General features: G+C 46.0%; 1 long non-coding RNA gene across 1 annotated transcript; it reads right to left on the bottom strand.

The window, feature by feature from the left end:
- Positions 1-1,359: 1,359 nt before the first annotated feature.
- LOC308474723 lies at positions 1,360-2,928 on the bottom strand. The gene is made up of 2 exons (XR_013984896.1): positions 2,825-2,928; positions 1,360-1,537 (listed from the first exon to the last, which is right to left on the bottom strand). It is a non-coding gene; the product is annotated as an uncharacterized lncRNA (long non-coding RNA).
- Between the last annotated feature and the right edge of the window lie 20,615 nt (positions 2,929-23,543).

The raw sequence follows: 23,543 nt of genomic DNA, 5'->3' as shown, positions 1-23,543 counted from the left end.
CTCCAGAAACATACTTTTTAGTACCTTTATTTCAGATCCTATAGTTTATTTGTAATTCGTTCAGTTTGTGTTTTTTTGAGTGATTTAAGACCACATTTCGTATGTTGTAATTATGTTGCCCCCCCCCCCATCTTGCAAGCCATCTTAAGCATGGTATGAACTATGGAAAGGCAGCACTCCAATAAAACTATGTCTGCAGGTATACAGTGGTACCTTGGTTCTCAAACGCCTTGGTAGCCAAACAACTTGGAAACTAAACAATGCAAACCCAAAAATAAGTGTTCCAATTTGCAAATGTTTTTCAGAAGCTGAATATGCTCCATTTTGAGTGTTACGCTTGCGTTACGAGTGTTATGCTGAGGACTGTCTGTTTTTCCTATTTATTTTTCCTTTTTGTTTTTGTGGCTCTTCTTTGTATTGTTTTTCTGACTGTTTGGAACCCAGTTCAGCCACTGATTGATTGTTTGTGGGTTTGCAGTACATTGTTGATTGCTTTCACTTTATGGGTCAATGGTCTCATTAGATAGTAAAATTCATGTTAAATTGATGTTTTAGGGGTTGTTTTTAAAAGTCTGGAATGGATTGATCCATTTTGCATTCATTTCTATGGGAAAGCGCACCTTAGTTTTGGAATGTTTTGGTTTTGGAACGCACTTCCGGAACGGATTAAGTTATATGTATAGCCATTCACCTAAGTACCCACCATTCACATCTTAAAAGAGTGAGCTCTGTTGCCATAGAGAGGAATGGATGTGCATTCTCTTATCTCACCCAACTGGAAGCCATGGGATCCTAGGATGAAGAATTCTTCCAGGTAGGCACATGTGCATGCAATTATGCCTAATATACTGTAATGAGTGGGCTTTGTGGAGCTAGTTTCTGTAAAAGCCAGGGCTACTTCCCATCCTGTAATCCTGTGGCTGGAGGGGCCTAGAATCTATAAGAGGAAACTTCCAGATCTGGTCTGGTCAGTTTAATAACCCCGAAATTCAGAGACCTGTGAATTTGGAAGGATGACTATATTTCAATTGGCATATTTTTTAAATGAACGCAACTCAGTGTGATTACTATTTAAAGGGAAACTGAACAGAATTTCTTCTCCCTCTTGTACCACCCTCCATATTCTGTACCACTTGTACCACCCTCCATATCACTCTTCATTTTCCACATTGTGGCCCAGTCCTCCTCACTAGACTATTTTGAGGGATCCTCACCCCCTCTTAGTCTTCCTTTCTAATGCTGTTTTGGGCCTCTCCACAAGCCATGCCTGCTGAAACCTCCGTCTCATGGATGTAAGGTGCCATTTTGGCTTCACTAGCAAGAACACTCATGCTTAGAAATGAAAAACAGAGGAGAAAAGGCTTTTGGATCTGCTTTTATTGCAAGGCTCAAGCTCACGTGAGCCTTGAAAATGTTGCTTTTTTCAATCTGGATGCTTTGGAGAAGAAGTACCTAGCTGGGGATCAAGCGGGATCCAATGGCTCTCAAAGAGAGGGAGCATCTTCCACTTTTCAAAGGCATCTATCACTCCTCCCGTCTAAAACACAGAAACCAGAAACAAAAAGACAAGAGTTAACTGAGTTTCATAGCAAAGTGACCATGTTTGAGACACGAAAATACAAAGCAAGGCATGTTGGACCACAAGAAAGATTTCATGATAATAAACCGTTGGGTAGGGATAGGTCTGTTTCAGTTTTTCATTTCCAGAAACTATGAATTACATAGATTCACCTTTCGATGAGAATTGAATGCAGTCTCTGAGACACCCCTACCCCTGAGGGACTTTCTTTTCTAGGTACAATTAAATATGTCACGGAATAGTGAGTGAGCTTGCAAGGTCTCCAATATTCTCCTGCAGACTGGATGTTATGCAAGGCAGGGATTTGTTGTCTTTGTGGCCCTGAGGAAGAGTTCTGGGGAAACAGGAAGCTTGCTCACAATTTTTGTGACAATGTTTTGAGAAACACGGGAGAACTGGCACCCTGGGGTTCCTTCAGTCCAGTTGCTAATTTCTCTGCCAGGACCCAAGACAAAAGTCTACTGCCTCAGGTTCTTTCTTTAAAAGATAAAATAAGAATGAATCTGCTTGGAATTGAAAGGGGGAGATTTGCATGGAATGTATGGGATGTGAAACTGAGGTAGTCTTAAACGGTGGAGGGCAGGACACCACACAGAGTAAGTGCCCAGCATCTGTTAAAGCTGCAGAATAGACATCCCTTAGGCACTGAGATAAACAATGGATGAAGCTGCACAACAAATTAAATGTGCCCATACGGTGTGGTTTAGGGATTTGGCAAAGGAGATCTAATAAGCTCACAGGGCAAAGGGGCCAAAGACAGCTGGCCCAGCTATGAGGTAGGTAAGGACCCTGCTTCTGGTGGCAGAAGCCCCTCAGACAAAAAACCCACTGGTGCCCCTCCTGCCCCGCTGGTTCTGCCTGTGGTGAAAGAACTCAGCACCATCTTGCTTAAAATGGGCAACAATGGTAGTGCCGCTTCTGTGCCTGCAACCAACAGGGTATGGTGTGTGTCAGTGGCAGATCAGGCCATGGCAGGAGGAGCAGGTAGATGGGCTTGGGAGCCGTCCTGGCAGAATGGCAAAGCAGCAATTAGCATTTTGCATCAAGCGGCAAAATGGGATGTGCCACCCTTGGCTGATTCTGGCATAGGTATTTTTATTTTTATTTTTGCAATGGAGCAATTGAGCTTGCAGGCAAAGGATGATCAGTTTAGGGGACGCTGCCTTGGGTACTTAAAATGATCAATCCAGAGTGTAATGGCAGAAGGGCAGGAGGTGTAATTCTCTTTTGGTAAGCTGAAATTACCTTTTGCAACAGGGATAACTAGGAAAACACTCTCCAATCTTTTTATGAGTATCGGGACAAAGCATAGGGTAGCAATCACCACCTTTGGCCTTAAGGCATTGCCTAGCCTTTGTGGCCTGTGCAGATCCTGTGCAAAGAGATAAACAAACATAAGTTGGGAGAAGGAAGTTAATTCACAATAGAATGAAAGAGAGGAACAACTCCACAGCCCTTTGAACAGGAGTGGCTCTGTGACTCTCTGGGTGCTGTGGGATCCCAACTCCTACCCCCCACCCCACCTCTGCCACTGGCCACTGGTGTTTACCACCCTTTCTACATTCACAAGAAGAAATGGTAGATGTGCTTATCCAGATATTTGCTCATGAGTGGAGGGTGTCAGTCCACAAAACACGACAGCAGGAAGTGAGGCACACATGGCTTATACGTTATAGAGAAACTAAAGCCTGGAACTGAAGCCATCAGAGCCCCAAGGACTACCCAGAATAAAAGGCTCTATATTACATCAAGAAACATTTCCCACTAATTAGAAACTATATACCCCAAGTTTATTGGCAGACCTGTGGAAGAGACAAATCAAAATTTTATTTTGTAAAACATATTCCATAAATCTGCATAGAATTCCATAAAATCTAACCAAACTGACAAAAGAAGAGGCTACTTTTGTTTTTCCTTACCAGTTTTACATGTAATGCCATTTTCCATATATTAAAAAAAAGGTAAAGGACTGTTTTGACAGTTAAGTCCAGTTGCAGACAACTCTGGGGTTGTGCGCTCATCCCGCTTTACAGGCTGAGGGAGCCGGCATTTGACCAGAGACAGCTTCCGGGTCATGTGGCCAGCATGACTAAGCTGTTTACCTTCCCGCCAGAGCGGTACCTACTTATCTACTTGCACTTTGATGTGCTTTTGAATTGCTAGGTTGGCAGGAGCTGGGATCGAGCAATGGGAGCTCACCCCGTCGTGGGGATTCAAACCGCCAACCTTCTGATCACCAAGCCCAAGAGGCTCAGTGGTTTAAACCACAGGGCCACCCACGTCCCTTTTTCCTTATATTAGTGTGCCATAATGAAGTCAACATGTGAACATCAAAGCACAGTTGTCCTGTGAAAGTCAGCTCTCCCTCCAAGTAATGTGTTTAAAAAATGTACCTGAAAAAGTGTAATTTCATGACAATAGCATGAAAATATAGGTTATAATAGGGGAAATTGCATAGCAATGATGGGCATAATGGGGGGAAATTCAGCAACACAGTGCATATTTTCCCTAGTAGACACACTTTGGTAGGCAATTTTGTCAGATATATACATTTTTATGCAAAGAATTCCCACTAAAGAGATTACCACTAAAGAAACGTCTCTAGAAAGAAAAGTGAGCTTCCTTTGCAAGGCCACAGAACAGCAACTGTACTCCTCTCCCTCTTCCACCCCAAAATAGGCTGGCAGGTGTCCCTCTGTCTTCTTCCTCTCCATCCCTTACCTGGGGAAGCCAGGAGCAGCAAACAGAGAACTGCCAAGCACAGGTGAAGGATCTTCATGGCTCAGGATGAATTGTGGTGGCAAAGCCAGGCAAAGCCAGCTTTTAAGCGAAATGGAGCCCCAAACCTTGCCAAGAGAGGGCTGGGAGGGAGAAGTAGATTGCATAATTTTAATTTCTTTGGGACGTTGTGACTTAGGCTGATGTGGACGAGAACGTTGCCAAAATCACGTGCCTCTGGAAAGGCACTCCTGCATTCGGTCAGTCATAGCAGTTTCCACAGAAGTAAAATCACAAACATTCAGATGTGCTGTATTCATGTTTCAGAGGGAGGTAGCTTGAATCAAATGACACATTTATGAGGAGGATGCAATGCCCCACATAGGCAGTGCTAGGGGGATGTATCCCTCAGGTAAATGATTCACCCCTCACCTGTCCCCATCACATTGCTGGACCCTTGCGGTTACATGAAGGAAGGGCAGTTTTCACATGCTCGCCTCCTACAATGATTATTCTTAGTAGTAGCTTGTGCTTTCCCCCCCTAAAAAATGTTTAGGGTTACTCTCATTTTCCTACTCATGTTGAAATACCGCTCCTCAATCTGGCCAAACTTAGATTCACAAAATGTTTAGGGGTATGCGTACCCCTGCATCCCCCCCGGAAATAGCACTCGTAGTAGTAATAGCTTCAAACAGTTCTTCCAAAAAAAAAGAGATTCAAGTCCACTGATTGAAGAGGTTGAGTGGAACATGCAGGGCAAGGAGATTTCAAAGCTGAAATGATGGACTCTTTGCTTACTTGAAGGAAAGGCAATCTTCACATGCTGTCTTGTCCTTTTTCTCATTCTTGCAATCATCATCATCCTTTTTCCCAAACACCTTTTTCTTACTAGACTCAAAGCAACTTATAAAAATATTTTCAAACATGAGGGGCTCTGCTTCTCTGCTTGTTCCACCTGCCATGTCCACTCTGCACCCCATCATAATTGGCCAACCTGTCCTTTCCTTTCCCCTTTCAACCCTTGAAGATGACTAAGCCCCCTTTCCCCCTTCCCAACCCTGTTTCTGAAGCCGCTTCACTCTTCTGTCCTGCGCTCCATGGAGTCGCTGTTATTTGTGGCTAAAGATCAGGGGTGATGGGATCTCCAGATCAGAAACATCCAAAGGCCAATGAGTTAATCTTCTCTGCTTTGAGTTTTCATTTGATATTTCATTCTCAGGCCTGGTGCTTTCATGCGCAAGGTGCTTGGAACTGAATGTGGAACACTTTGCAAGGAATATATGATACCTAATCCTCAGCTAACGGACGTGGGTGGCGCTGTGGTCTAAACCACTGAGCCTTGGGCTTGCCAATCAAAATGTTGGCAATTCAAGGTCTAAGATTTACTGCATGTACAACTATAAAAGAAAATGTGATGAAAATGATGTATCGATGGTATGTAACACTGGTGAAACTAGCAAAAATGTATAAGACAAGTAATAAATGTTGGAAATGTAAAGAAAAAGAAGGTACATTTTATCACATGTGGTGGGAATGTAAGAAGGTAAAAAGCTTTTGGGAAATGGTATATAATGAATTGAAGAAAATGTTGAAATATACATTTGTTAAGAAACCAGAAGCATTTTTATTAGGCATTACAGGCAATGAGATAAACAAGAAAGAAAAGAAGTTATTTTTATATGCAGTGACAGCAGCAAGAATACTGATGGCCCAGAAATGGAAACAGGAGGAGCTACCTACGATAGAAGAATGGAGAACAAAAATGATGGACTATGCAGAATTGGATAGAATGACAGGAAGGATCCGAAATCGACGAGATCAAAGATTTACAGAAGATTGGGGAAAATTTATTGAATATTTGCAAAAACTAAGTGATAATCATATTACGTTTGTAAGTTTTAATGAAGCTCTGTGATGGGAAAATGTCAAAATAAGTATTTAAAAAATGGATGGAATTTACAGTAATAATATAAACAATAAGGTAGAAATGTGCGAAAAGTAAAAATATGAAGGATTTGCAGACAAATTGAGGGAAGTCAAAAAAGAGAAATAAGATGCACTTAAGATGTATGGAGTGTATAATTTTGTTTTGTATTTGAAAACACACACACACACACACACACACACACACACACATATATATATATATGTAGGTTGGCAATTCAAATCCCCATTACAGGGTGAGCACCCCTTGTTCAGTCCCAGCTCCTGGCAACCTAGCAGTTCGAAAGCACGTCAAAGTGCAAGTAGATAAATAGGTACCGCTCCGGCTCAAAGGTAAACGGCGTTTCTGTGTGCTGCTCTGATGTCGCCAGAAGCGGCTTAGTCATGCTGGCCACATGACCCAGAAAAACTGTCTGCGCACCAACATCGGCTCCCTCGGCCAGTAATGCGAGATGACCGCCGCAACCCCAGAGTCGTCCGCGACTGGACTTAAACAGTTCTTCCAGCTTCAAACAGTTCAAACAGCTTCAAACAGTTCTTCCAGAAAAAAAGATTCAAGTCCATTGATTGAAGAGGTTGAGTGGGACATGCAGGGCAAGGAGATTTCAAAGGTGAAATGATGGACTCTTTGCTTACTTGAAGGAAGGGCAATCTTCACATGGTCTCTTGTCCTTTTTCTCATTCTTGCAATCATCATCCTCATCCTTTTATCTTTTTTAACTGGACTTAACTGTCAGGGGTCCTTTACATTTACCTTTTAATCCTCAGCTATTCAAACAAGATGGAGGGGAGAAGATCACAGTGAGCAAATGCCCAGCAGCCATTGAAGATTTAGGATGGACAGTTATGGTGATCCCTTTCCACTGAGATAAACAATAGATGAAACTGAATATTAATCTAAACATGCAAATACCGTGTGATTTAAGGATTAGACCATATGGATCTGGCAAAACCTCACAGAGCAAAGCAACCAAAGACAGGGCTGATCCCAGAGCCGGACAAGCCTTGAGGCAGGTGAGGATGCTGCTTCAGGTGGCAGAAGCCCCCAACCAGGCACAATGCCCATGGGTGCCCCTCCTGCCCTGCTGCTTCTGCCAGTGGAAGAGAAGCATCAACATCATCAGCACTGATTTTGGAAAAGATCGCTGCCATTTGGGGAAAAACGGGAAGTGCCGCCCTAGGCTGATTCTGCCATAGGTGTCTTTTGCAATGGACAAAGTATGAAAACAACTGGCTGCACAACCAATTAAGCTTGCAATCAAAGGACGATGTATTCAGGGACCACTTAAGTAATTGATGCTTTGTGTAACTAATGGAACAGGTAGCTGGTACTCACTGCTGTATGAAAATGACATTCTGTGTAATAAAAAGGTTGCATTAGAGATACGTTGTACTGCCAGTGGTTGTTTAATTAATGAAAAACATAATTAAGACAACTGTAAATCTTGCAGGCTGTATAATCAACCTACATAATGACTATAATGAGTTTTGTTTTGGTTAATTCTGTTTCTGAAAGAACAGAATGGCTCTAAGACACAGAAGGGAGGGAAGAGGGAGGGAGAAGAGATGAGTTTGTATCGATGCAGTTTTTACATAATGGATGAAATAATAAAGTTTTAATGGAAAACTCAAATGGATATAGCAGACAAATGCTATATTAAATGAGGTTAAACTGGAATCAAATAAATGGTCATCAACTTGTAAAGAAACCTATTGTTCATGTTAGCAGGCATCATAAAAGTTTTCCAAGTTTTATGTAATGAAACTATTTTCTCAGTTCACTGCCTCCCTTTGCCTAAATCCGAGAAGGGATGTCCATTTAGGGTGGTAGCCTAGAGCTACTCAGATCAGAGGCTCCTCAAAATGATCAATCCAAAAAAATGCTACAAGAGGGGCAGGGCGTGGGGAGGAGAAATGATACTTTCCTCTGGACACTTGTTTGATTCTCCTTTGCTAAGCTGAAGTTCCCTTCTGCAACAATTATACAGTGGTGGACAGCTCCCAATGTCAGTGAAGACAGCAGGACAAATGAACGGGAGGCAGATACAATCAGTTTGTGACAGGCCAAATCCTGTGTAGAGGGAGAACAAATACCATGGTCCACAAGTGAAAGGAAAGTTCATTCAGAAGAGCATGAAATGGAGGCACAACTTCGTAGGCCCCCCTAAAATAAATCTTGGCTGCACCCATGCTTCCCATCATTTTAATTTATTTGGGACGTTTTGACTTAGGCTGACATGGAAGAGAATTTTGCCAAAATCACATGCTTGTGGGAAGATATTGCTGAAATCTGGTAGTCATTGCAGTTTCCACAGAAGTAAGATCCCAACCACAGATCGCAAACATTCAGATCTGCTGCATTCATGTTTCACAAGGAGATAGCTTGGATCAAACAAAAAGTTTATGAGGAGAATAGGCAGTGCCAGGGGGATGTATCACTCAGGTAAATAACTCACCCCTCACCTGTTCCCATCACATTGCTGGACCCTTGTGGTTACCTGAAGGAAGGGCACCTTTCACAATAATAGTTGGCCAACCTGTCCTTTCCCTTTTCCTTTCTATCGCAGAGGATGACTAAGCCATTATTATTATTATTTGTTTGTTTGTTTGTTTGTTTATTATACCACTTTATAACTGGGGGTCTCAGGGCAGTTCACAGAATAAAATTAAGATATAATACCACAAAATACCTAATAAAAATAAAAAGCAGCTCAATACCCCCCCCCCAAAAAACACATAGTCAAATAAAATGCAAATAATTAACAGGAGAATACAATATTATTTCAAGCTGGCTGACACATTGTCATTAGAAAACAGCCCAGACCCTCCATCTCCCAGAACCCGGAGGGACTTAAAAGTAGGAGAGCAAAGACTTCGAAGACAGAGGACACTTAGCAATACCCGTAGAGGAGATGATGTTGATGATGACAAACGAGGAAGTGGGAGAGACAAGAGGTAGAGATTCACTGTGGACAACATAATTATCCAAGAGTCTGGGTTCTATACCCTCCCTCTGTAAAGTCTGAAATAAAAAAGGATTCCTTGTCTCTATGGATTCCTGGGGAACCAGCAAGGAGCTGCTGACAGTGTCCTGACAGATTGTCCCGAGTCAACATTAGTTGCCGGTTAAGTTATAAATCATGACAGACTGTGCAGGATCTGCCGGGGGGAGCCTCCCAACACTGATAACTGGCAAGAACAATTATCAAAATGCCGAAATCTCAAGGGCAGAGGCAGAAACACAGAAATGGTCAGGAAACACACACACACACACACACACACACACACACACACACATGATTCCCCCATCAAAGTTCAATGGAGAGTCTCCCCTGCATGAATGCTTAAGGACCCCGTTCCTGCCATTCACCACCTGGCCCAGGACGGGGCCTGACAGGCCTCATAAGGACGGCTACCGCTGCTGCTGTTCCTGCCCAGGAGGACTCAGAACAGCGCAGAGTTCTTTAATAAACAAACAAACAAACAAACAAATAAAAATTACCTTTTATTTTATTGGGGGGGTGGATGTATAATCAGGTTTGGGAATTTGTTTAATTTTGGCATGTTTGTAATTTTTACTGTTTTTGGTTTGTATTGCTTTATTGTTTTAGTCTCTCTCTCTCTCTCTCTGTGTGTGTGTGTGTGTGTGTGTGTGTGTCTGTTTTAAGGGTTTTATTTTGTTATTAAGCGAAGGGGTCAGGGCTGCCTGGGAGTGGGTCCCAGCCAACAAAATGGCTATAAGTTGGGTCAGCCTTATTCAGGGACAGCCCCATGGAGGCCATGCTTTCCACGAAGTCCTGAGTGGCCCCTTGTAAGGTTGTGTTGGCATGGATGTTAAAATCCCCTAGAAAAACCAAACTAGGTGTTTCCAGGAGAACATCTGCCATGACCTGAAGCAGCTTGGGCAGGGAATCCTTGGTGCAGTGGGGAGGTCAGTACAGCAAAAGGAATCCTGTAGTGCCCCTATTGCCCAACTTCCAGAACATGAACTCAGAAAACTAGGTCTCCCCAATACAACGCCTGGTGCAAACTAATGACTTCCTAAAAATCACTGCAACCCCCCTCCCTGCCCACAAGGCCTGGGTTGCTGTGTATAAGAATGTTTTCTACTGACAACCTGTCAGCCAGCTTGAAATAATATTGTATTTATGTACTGAAGTTCTCACCCTGGGCCAGCAGGGGGATACTGTAGATAGTTATGCAAATGAAGGATCGAAAGTGACGTTCAGTGATTGGATAGTTTTAGAAAGTTGCTATAGTTACATTGTTCTGGAGCTCTATATAAGCAGGCTGACTGAGCTCTTCAGCTCAGTTCTGTTCTGGCCTCTGAATAATCAAGAGCGGTTTGAAGATTCGCTGTGTCGTCTGATATGTTTGCCCACAACTTAACACTGGCGACGAGGATGGGATCGATGGACATCAGAGCACAGCCAGATGCGGCCACCCTCTGAACTGAGCTGAATCACTGAGCGAAATCACTGAGCGAAATCACTGAACAGAACCAATTCAGAGCTGACTGTTCTGGCTAGAGCACTGTGTTCCATCCATCGCCCTTCACGTCGGCATTGGAATAATGGCTTCACTTGTGCCTCTACCGCCGTTTGCGCCAACCTCTGAATCATGGGACTCCTACCTTGCTCGGTTCGACTGCTACCTCCAAGCCAACAAGCTGACAGAAGTATCAAAGGAATGGAAGCAGGGCCTATTCCTCAGCCTCTGTGGGCCTGAGGTGTTTGAGACGGCCGGAGCATTGTTTGCGCCTGAAGCAGTACAGGCAACAACATGGGACACGATGCAAGAGAAGCTCCGCAACCACTATGCGCCAAAGCCGTCCAAGATTGCTGCCCGCCATGCATTCTACCACCGGAACGAGTCAGAGGGGGAGTCAATTAACAACTACACTGCCGCCCTCCGATAAGCTGCAATGCACTGCGAGTTCTGAGACTTAGACGATGCCCTGATGGATCAAATCATCTGTGGGGTCTGGGACATCCGTCTGCGTCTCCTTGCCAAGCCAGACCTCACGCTACAGGAAGCCATTGAGGAGGCCGTGGCCTCGGAAGCTGCCGAACGCTCCGCCCAGGAGATCCGCAAGGCCAGCAGCCCGCGTCTTGGTAAGAAGCCAGTTCCAGTGCATCATGAAGAGGCCAGCAGTGATGAGGCATCCTCCAGTGAAGACGATGACGTGCACCAGACAAAGCGGGAGTGCAGGGCGTTCCAAAAGAAGTCCAAGTGCCAATTGGAATGTGCCGACTGCGGAGGCAACCATTCCCGTGCCAAGCGTCGATTCAGAGATGCCATCTGTCGGAAGTGTTCCAGAAGGGGCCACATCGCTAAGGTCTGCCGATCGGTTCCATCTGACACCCCCCCTTCACCGATTCGCAAGTCCAAGTCTTCACTCCAGTCCGCCAAGGAAAGCTGTTTCGCTCTCATCAACTGCCGCTGCCTGTCTGGAACCACGATTGGCCAAACAGACTCGCCTATGCGATGCAAGCTGAACGTCACGGTGCTCATTGAAGGAGCTCCATGTCACATGGAGATCAACATCGGGTCTGCCCTGTCCATCGTGTCTTGGAGCACCATCGAAAGACTGGTACCCAGAGTGTCCAAAAGGCAACTCGACTCTCACTGTGTACACCTGAGAGACTACCAGGGAAAAGATATTCCTGTGGTAGGCGTTGGCCGGTTCCGGATCGCCTTCAAGGATTTTTCAGGCCTGCTCCGACTGGTGGTGGTTGGAGGTCAGTGGCCAAGCCTCCTAGGGTTTGATGCCCTTGGCCTGGAAGTCACCGGCATCAACTGCATGTCTAACGCAGAGACTGAGGGCCTGGTCAAAGACTTTGCCAAGGTTTTTGATGGCACTTTGGGGCAATATACAGGTATGCCCATCTCCTTTAGCCTTGATCCACAAGTCACCCCCATCAAGCTAAAGCCACGCCGGGTTCCCTTTGCTCTCAAGGCTAAGGTGGACGAACAACTGGACAAGCTGATCGCCCAAGGAGTTTTGGAGCCGGTTGACCACACCAAGTGGGAAACCCCCATCATCACGCCTGTCAAGCCAGATGGGTCAGTGAGAATCTGCGCTGACTACAAGTGCACGATCAACAAGGCACTTCAGCAGCATGCTTATCCGGTTCTTGTTGTCCAACACCTGCTGCATTCCCTGGGTGAGTGTAAGGTCTTCGCTAAGCTGGACCTTGCCCAAGCCTGTCAACAACTGCCCGTCGATGATGCCACTGCTGAAGCCCAGACGATCGTCACCCACCGAGGGGCATTCCGTTGCCGCCGGTTGCAGTTCAGAGTGAGTGTGGCTCCTGGCATCTTCCAACGCCTTATGGAGCGTCTCCTGCAAGGGCTTCCGGGCGTGGTACCATATTTTGATGACGTCTTGGTGTCTGCAGACTCACACCAGCAGCTGTTCGAGCGCCTCCGTGCCGTGCTGACCTGGTTCCAGGAGGCCGGGCTCAAGGTAAAGAGGGAGAAGTGCCAGATTGCCGTTCCACAGGTGGAGTTCCTGGACTATCTTATCGACGCCTCCGGCCTTCACCTGACCACATCCAAGATCCGCGCTATCCAGCAGGCCCTCATCCCAAAGAACAAGACGGACTTGCAGGTGTTCCTGGGACTGCTGAACTTTTATAATGTTCCTGCCCCACAAAGCCACGGTGGCTGAGCCTCTTCACCGACTCCTCAGCACAAAGGCACCTTGGTCCTGGGGTCATCGGGAGATGGCGGCCTTCAAGGCGGTCAGAGCCCTCCTTTCATCAGACAGTGTGCTGATACAGTACACTGAAGCCAGGCCACTGGTCCTTGCCTGCGCCGCCTCACCTTTTGGCATCGGCACTGTCCTTAGTCACTGTTTTCCAGACAGAAGAGAAGCACCGCTCGCCTACTTTTCCACGACACTATTTCTGACTGAATGGAATTACAGCCAGCTCAACAAGGAGGCACTGGCACTTGTGGCTGAAGTGAAGAGGTTCAATGAATACCTCTACAGCAGGACTTTTGACCTCATCACTGACCACAAGCCACTCCTGGGCCTCCTCGCCGATGATGGTCCAACTCCACCCGTCCTCTCGCCACGCATGCTGCGATGGACTGTTTTCCTGGCTGCCTACCACTACCGGCTCGCCCATCGCCCGGGGAAATCGATGGGCCATGCCGACGCCCTCAACCGTTGCCCTCTTCCAGCGTTTGTGGAAGACCCGGCTCCTGCTTCATCGCTCCTCCTGATTGAGGATCTTCCAGCAGCGCCTGTATCGGCTGCCTCTGTGGCCTCCGCATCTGCCCAGGATCGCACCATCAACTGTGTGCTTAACTGGGTATGGAGGGGGTGGCCACAAGGGCCTTTTGCATCAGAGTTCCTGCCGTTCACAACCAGACAACATGAACTCTCAGCTCATCGCGGCTGTTTGCTGTGGGGAGACCATGTCGTGTATTCCCCAAAGACTCCGTCAACGTGTCCTGGAGGCTCTGCACGTTGGCCACCCGGGAATTGTCAAAATGAAGGCGTTGGCTTGGTGTTACGTCTGGTGGCCTAACTTGGACGATGCCATCACTGCCTAGGTTTCCACCTGTCAATCATGCCAAGAATCAAGGCCTGCACCACCGGCAGCTAAGGGACACACCTGGGAGACGCCCAAGACACCCTGGTCGAGGGTGCACATCGATCTGGCCGGTCCCTTTCACGGCCGGACCTTTATGGTAGTGGTGGACGCCTATTCCAAATGGCTGGAGGTGGCCCTGATGCCCTCCACCACTACCGAGGCCATCATCCGGGTGCTGCGAGGCCTCTTTGCGACGCATGGGTGTCCTGATGTCCTTGTCTCCGAAAGCGGACCGCAATTCACGTCAGGCACTTTTGAGCGGTATCTTTTGGGACTGGGCATCCGCCATGCCCTAACGGCACCATTCCATCCATCCAGCAACGGGCAAGCAGAGAGAATGGTGCGCTCGGCAAAAGAGGCACCGGTGTGCCTGGACCGGGGAGACTGGCACGAGCGGGTCGCCGAATACTTGTTCGTACTACACATCACCCCTCATGCGGCCACAGGGTGGAGTCCTGCCGAAATGCTTATGGGCTGCTGCCTCAGGTCCCCGCTCACCCGGCTGCACCCGGACTTTGCCGTGGCCAAACCCCCAGGCTGTGCCAACGCGCCATGGTCATTTGTTCCAGGAAACCAGGTCTTTGCCTGGAACTTTGTGGGGATCATTCCTTGGGTGCCAGCCACAGTAGTGGGAGTCACTGGACCTCGCTCATACCAGGTGGCACTCGAAGACGGACGCTTGTGGTGCTGGCACATAGACCAGCTTAGGCGCAGGGTTGGGGACTTGGACACTACCATGGTGCCCCCAACTGCGCTTGTGGCTCCGGAACAGACACTTACAGATGGTGAGGCTCCACCTACACCTCTCTCGCAAGCTGCCGGCGTGGAGCCAAACCAAGCCATTTCAGAGCGTCTGCCAGACTTACCACAGACTCAGAGCACTGCCGTTCCTGACATTCCGCCAACTCCACTTGCGGAGGTTCCACCCACAGCAGCGGATGCAGGGGACTTGGTTTCAACGCCACCTAGGGTCGCACCACAGCCTCAGCAAGAATTGGGTGGGTGGGCCGCCCCCCCCCGGACTTGGCTACCAGTCCCCGGCGGTCTGGCAGAGTTTCCAAGTGCCCAACTTATTTAAAGGACTATGTTGTTGGACATGTATCACTGTTGGTCTAGGTATGTGAAATGTAACCAATATGCTTTTGTGCCTAATTGAACCATTACGTGTAGTGCTGTATATAAGGAAACCATTACGATTATAACTAACGCCTTATCTCGGTGGGGAGGGGTGTTATGTACTGAAGTTCTCACCCTGGGCCAGCAGGGGGATACTGTAGATAGTTATGCAAATGAAGGATCGAAAGTGACGTTTGTTGGCTTTTTGCAGTATAGTAACGCTGCAGAGAGCTTGCTGGGGAGACCATGCATTAAAAAGGGACTCAAAAATAACTTAAACAAGGTTTTAATTACAAAAACAAAAATTCCTTATACACTAAATACATCAACAACAAACCAGACCCAACCACCAACCCATCCCCCAGGGTAATGGGAGAGCTAGGTGCTGCTCCTTATATACTACACCCAATTGCCAACACAGCTTAATCAATACAACTCAGCAGCACTTGCTATGTTTCACAGCTGTAAAGCTGGGTCTCATTATCTTGCTCTGGCCCTTGCTCTGGCCCCTTAAAGACATACACATCGGGTGGAACAGTGATGAACCTTTACATTTAAAGAAACCATTCAACAACGTTCAGTGATTGGATAGTTTTAGAAAGTTGCTACAGTTACGTTGTTCTGGAGCTCTATATAAGTAGGCTGACTGAGCTCTTCAGCTCAGTTCTGTTCTGGCCTCTGAATAAACAAGAGCTGTTTGAAGAATCGCTGTGTCTTCTGATATGTTCGCCCATGATACGGCGGGGGGGGGCATGCCTTCTTCACCTTCTTCTTCGCTACAATATACCCATTTATTTCCGAGTCCAATTGTCAATGTCAAAAGGGACTAAAATCTTTAAAATTCATAGAAAATCAACGTGCCAATTTGCTCAATTTCTCTAGGACTCCATGACACCTCCCCTGTCCTCCATAATCCCTCAAGCGAGGTGTCACGTACTCTCAGGAAGACCCTAATCCTCTCAAATCACTCTGCCAAGCCTTTCCTCCGGGCAATGCCAGGTGGCAGACTATGCATACATGGACCATTGTCTTCTCATCACCGGTACTCAGGATGTGCTTATCTGCGCATATCTCCAGCTCTGCATATTCCACCCTCCCTCCTCCACATGTTAATCCTGTGTAACCCAACCTCTTCTTAATGTATTCATGATGTAATCGGTGTAACCCAACCTCTTCTTAATGTATTCATGATGTAACTGTGATGTATTTTGCACTGTATTCTGGGACATGGAGGGAAGTTTTAAAAGTTCATGTCACCCCTTTCTCGCTGTTCAATCTCGCCTTGAACCTGTTGCGCAATAAACTTGGATCTTCTGCTGCTTGCTCCTGTCTCCGGCTGAGCTCATTTTCCTCCGCAGGGACCCGCGGACTTAGTCCGACAAGCTGGGTGGCAGAGCAGCCTTGCACCCAGATTTTACTGTAACAGCCCACAACTCAACAGTATTCTCCTGTTAATTATTTGCATTTTGTATTTGACTACGTGTGGGGGTTTTTTTTTGGGGGGGGTATTGAGTTGCTTTTTATTTTTATTAGGTATTATGTGGTATTATATCTTAATTTTATTCTGTGAACTGCCCTGAGACCCCCAATTATAAAGCGGTATATTAAATAGGTAAGTAAGTAAGTGACGCGGGTGATGCTGTAAGGGACGCGGGTGGCGCTGTGGGTTAAACCACAGAGCCTAGGACTTGCTGATCAGAAGGTCAGTGGTTCGAATCCCTGCAACGGGATGAGCTTCCGTTGCTCGGTCCCTGCTCTTGCCAACCTAGCAGTTCGAAAGCACGTCAAAGTACAAGTAGATAAATAGGTACCGCTCTGGCAGGAAAGTAAACGGTGTTTCAGTGCGCTGCTCTGGTTCGCCAGAAGCGGCTTAGTCATGCTGGCCACATGACCCGGAAGCTGTATGCCGGCTCCCTTGGCCAATAAAGTGAAATGAGCGCCGCAACCCCAGAGTCGGCCGCAACTTTACCTAATGGTCAGGGGTCCCTTTACCTTAAGTAAGTAAGTAAGTAAGTAAGTAAGTAAGTAAGTAAGTAAATGGCTTAGTCATCCTCTATGGTGTAAAGGAGAAGGGAATGGACAGGTTGGCCAATTGTTATTGTGAAAGGTGCCCTTCCTTCAGGTAACCGCAAGGGTCCAGCAATGTGATGGGAACAGGTGAGGGGTGAGTTATTTATCTGAGTGATACATCCCCCTGGCACTGCCTATCCTCCTCATAAACTTTTTGTTTGATCCAAGCTATCTCCTTGTGAAACATGAATGCATCAGATCTGAATGTTTGCGATCTGTAATTGGGATCTAACTTCTGTGGAAACTGCTATGACTACCAGATTTCAGCAATATCTTCCCACAAGCATGAGATTCTGGCAACGTTCTCTTCTATGTCAGCCGAAGTCAAAACGTCCCAAAGATATAAAAATGATGGGAAGCATGGGTGCAGCCAAGATTTATTTTAGGGGGGCTTATGAAGTTGTGCCTCCATTTCATGCTCTTCTGAATGAACTTTCCTTTCACTTGTGGACCATGGTATTTATTCTCCCTCTACACAGGATTTGGCCTGTCACAAACTGATTGTATCTGCCTCCCGTTCATTTGTCCTGCTGTCTTCACTGACATTGGGAGCTGTCCACCACTGTATAATTGTTGCAGAAGGGAACTTCAGCTTAGCAAAGGAGAATCAAACAAGTGTCCAGAGGAAAGTATCATTTCTCCTCCCCACGCCCTGCCCCTCTTGTAGCATTTTTTGGATTGATCATTTTGAGGAGCCTCTGATCTGAGTAGCTCTAGGCTACCACCCTAAATGGACATCCCTTCTCGGATTTAGGCAAAGGGAGGCAGTGAACTGAGAAAATATTTCCATTAAGTAAAACTTTTATGATGCCTGCTAACATGAACAATAGGTTTCTTTACAAGTTGATGACCATTTATTTGATTCCAGTTTAACCTCCTTTAATATAGCATTTGTCTGCTATATCCATTTGAGTTTTCCATTAAAACTTTATTATTTCATCCATTATGTAAAAACTGCATCGATACAAACTCATCTCTTCTCCCTCCCTCTTCCCTCCCTTCTGTGTCTTAGAGCCATTCTGTTCCTTCAGAAACAGAATTAACCAAAACAAAACTCATTATAGTCATTATGTAGGTTGATTATACAGCCTACAAGATTTACAGTTGTCTTAATTATGTTTTTCATTAATTAAACAACCACTGGCAGTACAACGTGTCTCTAATGCAACCTTTTTATTACACAGAATGTCATTTTCATACAGCAGTGAGTACCAGCTACCTGTTCCATTAGTTACACAAAGCATCAATTACTTAAGTGGTCCCTGAATACATCGCCCTTTGATTGCAAGCTTAATTGGTTGCACAGCCAGTTGTTTTCATACCTTGTCAATTGCAAAAAAGAAACCTATGGCAGAATCAGCCTAGGGCGGCACATCCCGTATTGCCCCAAATGGCAGCGATCTTCTCCAAAATCAGTGCTGATGGTACTGGTGCTTCTCCTCCACTGGCAGAAGCAGCAGGGCAGGAGGGGCACCCATGGGCATTGTGCCTGGTTGGGGGCTTCTGCCACTTGGAGCAGCGTCCTCACCTGCCTCAAGGCTCTGGGATCAGCCCTGTCTTTGGTTGCTTTGCTCTGTGAGGTTTTGCCAATTCCTCTTCGTCAAATCGTTCAATGACATGGTATTTGATTGTTTAGATTAATATTCAGTTTCATCTATTGTTTATCTCAGTGGAAAGGGATCACCATAACTATCCATCCTAAAACTTCAATAGCTGCTGGGCATTTGCTCACTGTGATCTTCTCCCCTCCATCTTGTTTGAATAGCTGAGGATTAAAAGGTACATGTAAAAGACCCCTGACAGCTAAGTCCAGTTAAAAAAGGAAAAAGGATGATGATGATGATGATTGCAAGAATGAGAAAAAGGACAAGAGACCATGTGAAGATTGCCCTTCCTTCAAGTAAGCAAAGAATCCATCATTACACCTTTGAAATCTCCTTGCCCTGCATGTTCCACTCAACCTCTTCAATCAGTGGACTTGAATCTCTTTTTTTTGGAAGAACTGTTTGAAGCTATTACTACTGTCAGTATCAACAGCTCACAGGCAGAGGTACCTGGCCTCCCCCGAGGCAATTGAGCGAGATACTGGATGACCTCTCCGCTGCTTCTCCCGGCAGGCTAGGTCATAAACCGGCGATCCTTCTCATTAGTCGTGAGAAGAACACACCCTCTGCTTCTCTCTGCTTCTCTCCCTCCCTGCATTCTCCCCAGGGAGGGGAAATGAGACAGACAGGAGTCCTTTCTACATGTTTTATTCCTGTCACTCAACAGTACATAGAAATGCGTCTGCACCCTTCAGTCTCCATCAGAAGAGTCACACACTCCTCCCCTGTACTTCCAGTACAGGTCATATGACACACTGAGCTAACATCCGGTGCTCAGTACAGAGAATAGGCTCCACCTTTTCTCCAACAGTACATCTGCACTGTTTTGCATTCCAGCCATCTGGAGCTGGCTTTTGCCTTGGTGCTTTTTCCTGACAACTACTACGAGTGCTATTTCCGGGGGGGATGCAGGGGTACGCATACCCCTAAACATTTTGTGAATCTAAGTTTTGCCAGATTGAGGAGCAGTATTTCAATATGAGTAGGAAAATGAGAGTAACCCTAAACATTTTTTAGGGGGGGAAAGCACAAGCTACTACTAAGAATAATCATTGTAGGAGGCGAGCATGTGAAAACTGCCCTTCCTTCATGTAACCGCAAGGGTCCAGCAATGTGATGGGGACAGGTGAGGGGTGAATCATTTACCTGAGGGATACATCCCCCTAGCACTGCCTATGTGGGGCATTGCATCCTCCTCATAAATGTGTCATTTGATTCAAGCTACCTCCCTCTGAAACATGAATACAGCACATCTGAATGTTTGTGATTTTACTTCTGTGGAAACTGCTATGACTGACCGAATGCAGGAGTGCCTTTCCAGAGGCACGTGATTTTGGCAACGTTCTCGTCCACGTCAGCCTAAGTCACAATGTCCCAAAGAAATTAAAATTATGCAATCTGCTTCTCCCTCCCAGCCCTCTCTTGGCAAGGTTTGGGGCTCCATTTTGCTTAATAGCTGGCTTTGGGGTGGAAGAGGGAGAGGAGTACAGTTGCTGTTCTGTGGCCTTGCAAAGGAAGCTCACTTTTCTTTCTAGAGACGTTTCTTTAGTGGTAATCTCTTTAGTGGGAATTCTTTGCATAAAAATGTATATATCTGACAAAATTGCCTACCAAAGTGTGTCTACTAGGGAAAATATGCACTGTGTTGCTGAATTTCCCCCCATTATGCCCATCATTGCTATGCAATTTCCCCTATTATAGCCTATATTTTCATGCTATTGTCATGAAATTACACTTTTTCAGGTACATTTTTTAAACACATTACTTGGAGGGAGAGCTGACTTTCACAGGACAACTGTGCTTTGATGTTCACATGTTGACTTCATTATGGCACACTAATATAAGGAAAAAGGGACGTGGGTGGCCCTGTGGTTTAAACCACTGAGCCTCTTGGGCTTGGCGATCAGAAGGTTGGCGGTTTGAATCCCCACGACGGGGTGAGCTCCCATTGCTCGGTCGCAGCTCCTGCCAACCTAGCAATTCGAAAGCACATCAAAGAGCAAGTAGATAAGTAGGTACCGCTCTGGCGGGAAGGTAAACAGCTTAGTCATGCTGGCCACATGACCCGGAAGCTGTCTCTGGTCAAATGCCGGCTCCCTCAGCCTGTAAAGCGGGATGAGCGCACAACCCCAGAGTTGTCTGCAGCTGGACTTAACTGTCAAAACAGTCCTTTACCTTTTTTTAAAAATATGGAAAATGGCATTGCATGTAAAACTGGTAAGGAAAAACAAAAGTAGCCTCTTCTTTTGTCAGTTTGGTTAGATTTTATGGAATTCTATGCAGATTTCTGGAATATGTTTTAGAAAATAAAATTTTGATTTGTCTCTTCCACAGGTCTACCAATAAATTTGGGGTATAAAGTTTCTAATTAGTCGGAAATGTTTCTTGATGTAGTATACAGCCTTTTATTCTGGGTAGTCCTTGGGGCTCTGATGGCTTCAGTTCCAGGCTTTAGATTCTCTATAACGTATAAGCCATGTGTGCCTCACTTCTTGCTGTCGTGTTTCGTAGACTGACACCCTCCACTCATGAGCAAATATCTGGATAAGCACATCTACCATTTCTTCTTGTGAATGTAGCAAGGGTGGTAAACACCAGTGGCCAGTGACAAGGGGTGGGGTGGGGGGTAGGAGTTGGGATGCCACAGCACCCAGAGAGTCACAGAGCCACTCCTGTTCAAAGGGCTGTGGAGTTGTTCCTCTCTTTCATCCAGTTGTGAATTAACTTCCTTCTCCCCACTTATGTTTGTTTCTCTCTTTGCACAGGATCTGCACAGGCCACGAAGGCTAGGCAATGCCTTAACACCAAAGGTGGTGGTTGCTACCCTATGCGTTGTCCCGATACTCATAAAAAGATTGGAGAGTGTTTTCCTAGTTTTCCCTGTTGCCAAAAGTAATTTCAGCTTACCAAAAGAGAATTACACCTCCTGCCCTTCTGCCATTACCCTCTGGATTGATCATTTTAAGTACCCAAGGCAGCGTCCCCTAAACTGATCATCCTTTGCCTGCAAGCTCAATTGCTCCATTGCAAAAATAAAAATACCTATGCCAGAATCAGCCAAGGGTGGCACATCCCATTTTGCCGCTTGATGCAAAATGCTAATTGCTGCTTTGCCATTCTGCCAGCACGGCTCCCAAGCCCATCTACCTGCTCCTCCTGCCATGGCCTGATCTGCTGCTGACACACACCATACCCTGTTGGTTGCAGGCACAGAAGCGGCACTACCATTGTTGCCCATTTTAAGCAAGATGGTGCTGAGTTCTTTCACCACAGGCAGAACCAGCGGGGCAGGAGGGGCACCAGTGGGTTTTTTGTCTGAGGGGCTTCTGCCACCAGAAGCAGGGTCCTTACCTACCTCATAGCTGGGCCAGCTGTCTTTGGCCCCTTTGCCCTGTGAGCTTATGCCAGTTTGCCTTTGCCAAATCCCTAAACCACACCGTATGGGCACATTTAATTTGTTGTGCAGCTTCATCCATTGTTTATCTCAGTGCCTAAGGGATGTCTATTCTGCAGCTTTAACAGATGCTGGGCTCTTACTCTGTGTGGTGTCCTGCCCTCCACCGTTTAAGATTACCTCAGTTTCACATCCCATACATTCCATGCAAATCTCCCCCTTTCAATTCCAAGCAGATTCATTCTTATTTTATCTTTTAAAGAAAGAACCTGAGGCAGTAGACTTTTGTCTTGGGTCCTGGCAGAGAAATTAGCAACTGGACTGAAGGAACCCCAGGGTGCCAGTTCTCCCATGTTTCTCAAAACATTGTCACAAAAATTGTGAGCAAGCTTCCTGTTTCCCCAGAACTCTTTCTCAGGGCCACAAAGACAACAAATCCCTGCCGTGCATAACATCCAGTCTGCAGGAGAATTTTGGAGACCTTGAAAGCTCACTCACTATTCTGTGACATATTTAATTGTACCTAGAAAAGAAAGTCCCCCAAGGGTAAGGATGGGCAAGAGATTGGATTCAATTCTCATCGAAAGGGGAATCTATGTAATTCATAGTTTCTGGAAATGAAAAACTGAAACAGACCTATCCCTACCCAATGGTTTATTATCATGAAATCTTTCTTGTGGTCCAACATGCCTTGCTTTGTATTTTCGTGTCTCAAACATGGTCACTTTGCTATGAAACTCAGTTAACTCTTGTCTTTTTGTTTCTGGTTTCTGTGTTTTAGACGGGAGGAGTGATAGATGCCTTTGAAAATTGGAAGGTGCTCCCTCTCTTTGAGAGCCACTGGATCCCGCTTGATCCCCAGCTAGGGACTTCTTCTCCAAAGCATCCAGATTGAAAAAAGCAACATTTTCAAGGCTCACGTGAGCTTGAGCCTTACAATAAAAGCAGATCCAAAAGCCTTTTCCCCTCTGTTTTTCATTTCTAAGCATGAGTGTTCTTGCTAGTGAGGCCAAAATGGCACTTTACATCCATGAGACGGAGGTTTCAGCAGGCATGGCTTGTGGAGAGGCCCAAAACAGCATTAGAAAGGAAGACAAAGAGGGGGTGAGGATCCCTCAAAATAGTCTAGTGAGGAGGACTGGGCCACAATGTGGAAAATGAAGAGTGACAAAATATGGAGGGTGGTACAAGAGGGAGAAGAAATTCTGTTCAGATTCCCTTTAAATGGGAACTAATCTGAGTTGCGCTCTTTGAAAAAGTATGCCAATTGAAATATAGTCATCCTTCAAAATCCACAGGTGTCTGAATTTTGGGATTATTGAAGTGACCAGACCAGGTCTGGAAGCGTCCTCTTATAGATTCTTGCCCCCTTCCCCCCACAGGATCGCAGGTTGGGAAGTTTCACCGTCTATTGATCCCTGTGCCACCAGTTTATTTCTCGCTGCCCCCACACAGGTCCTACCTGGTAAAATACTGAGTCCAGTCAGGGTTAAGTTGGAACATAAACTTCT

This window comes from Podarcis pityusensis (genome assembly GCF_964106645.2).
Source record: "Podarcis pityusensis genome assembly, chromosome: 3".
Lineage (NCBI taxonomy): Eukaryota > Metazoa > Chordata > Lepidosauria > Squamata > Lacertidae > Podarcis > Podarcis pityusensis.
The sequence above is the reverse complement of the archived record's forward strand: the minus strand, read 5'-3'. Positions and strand labels throughout refer to the sequence as shown.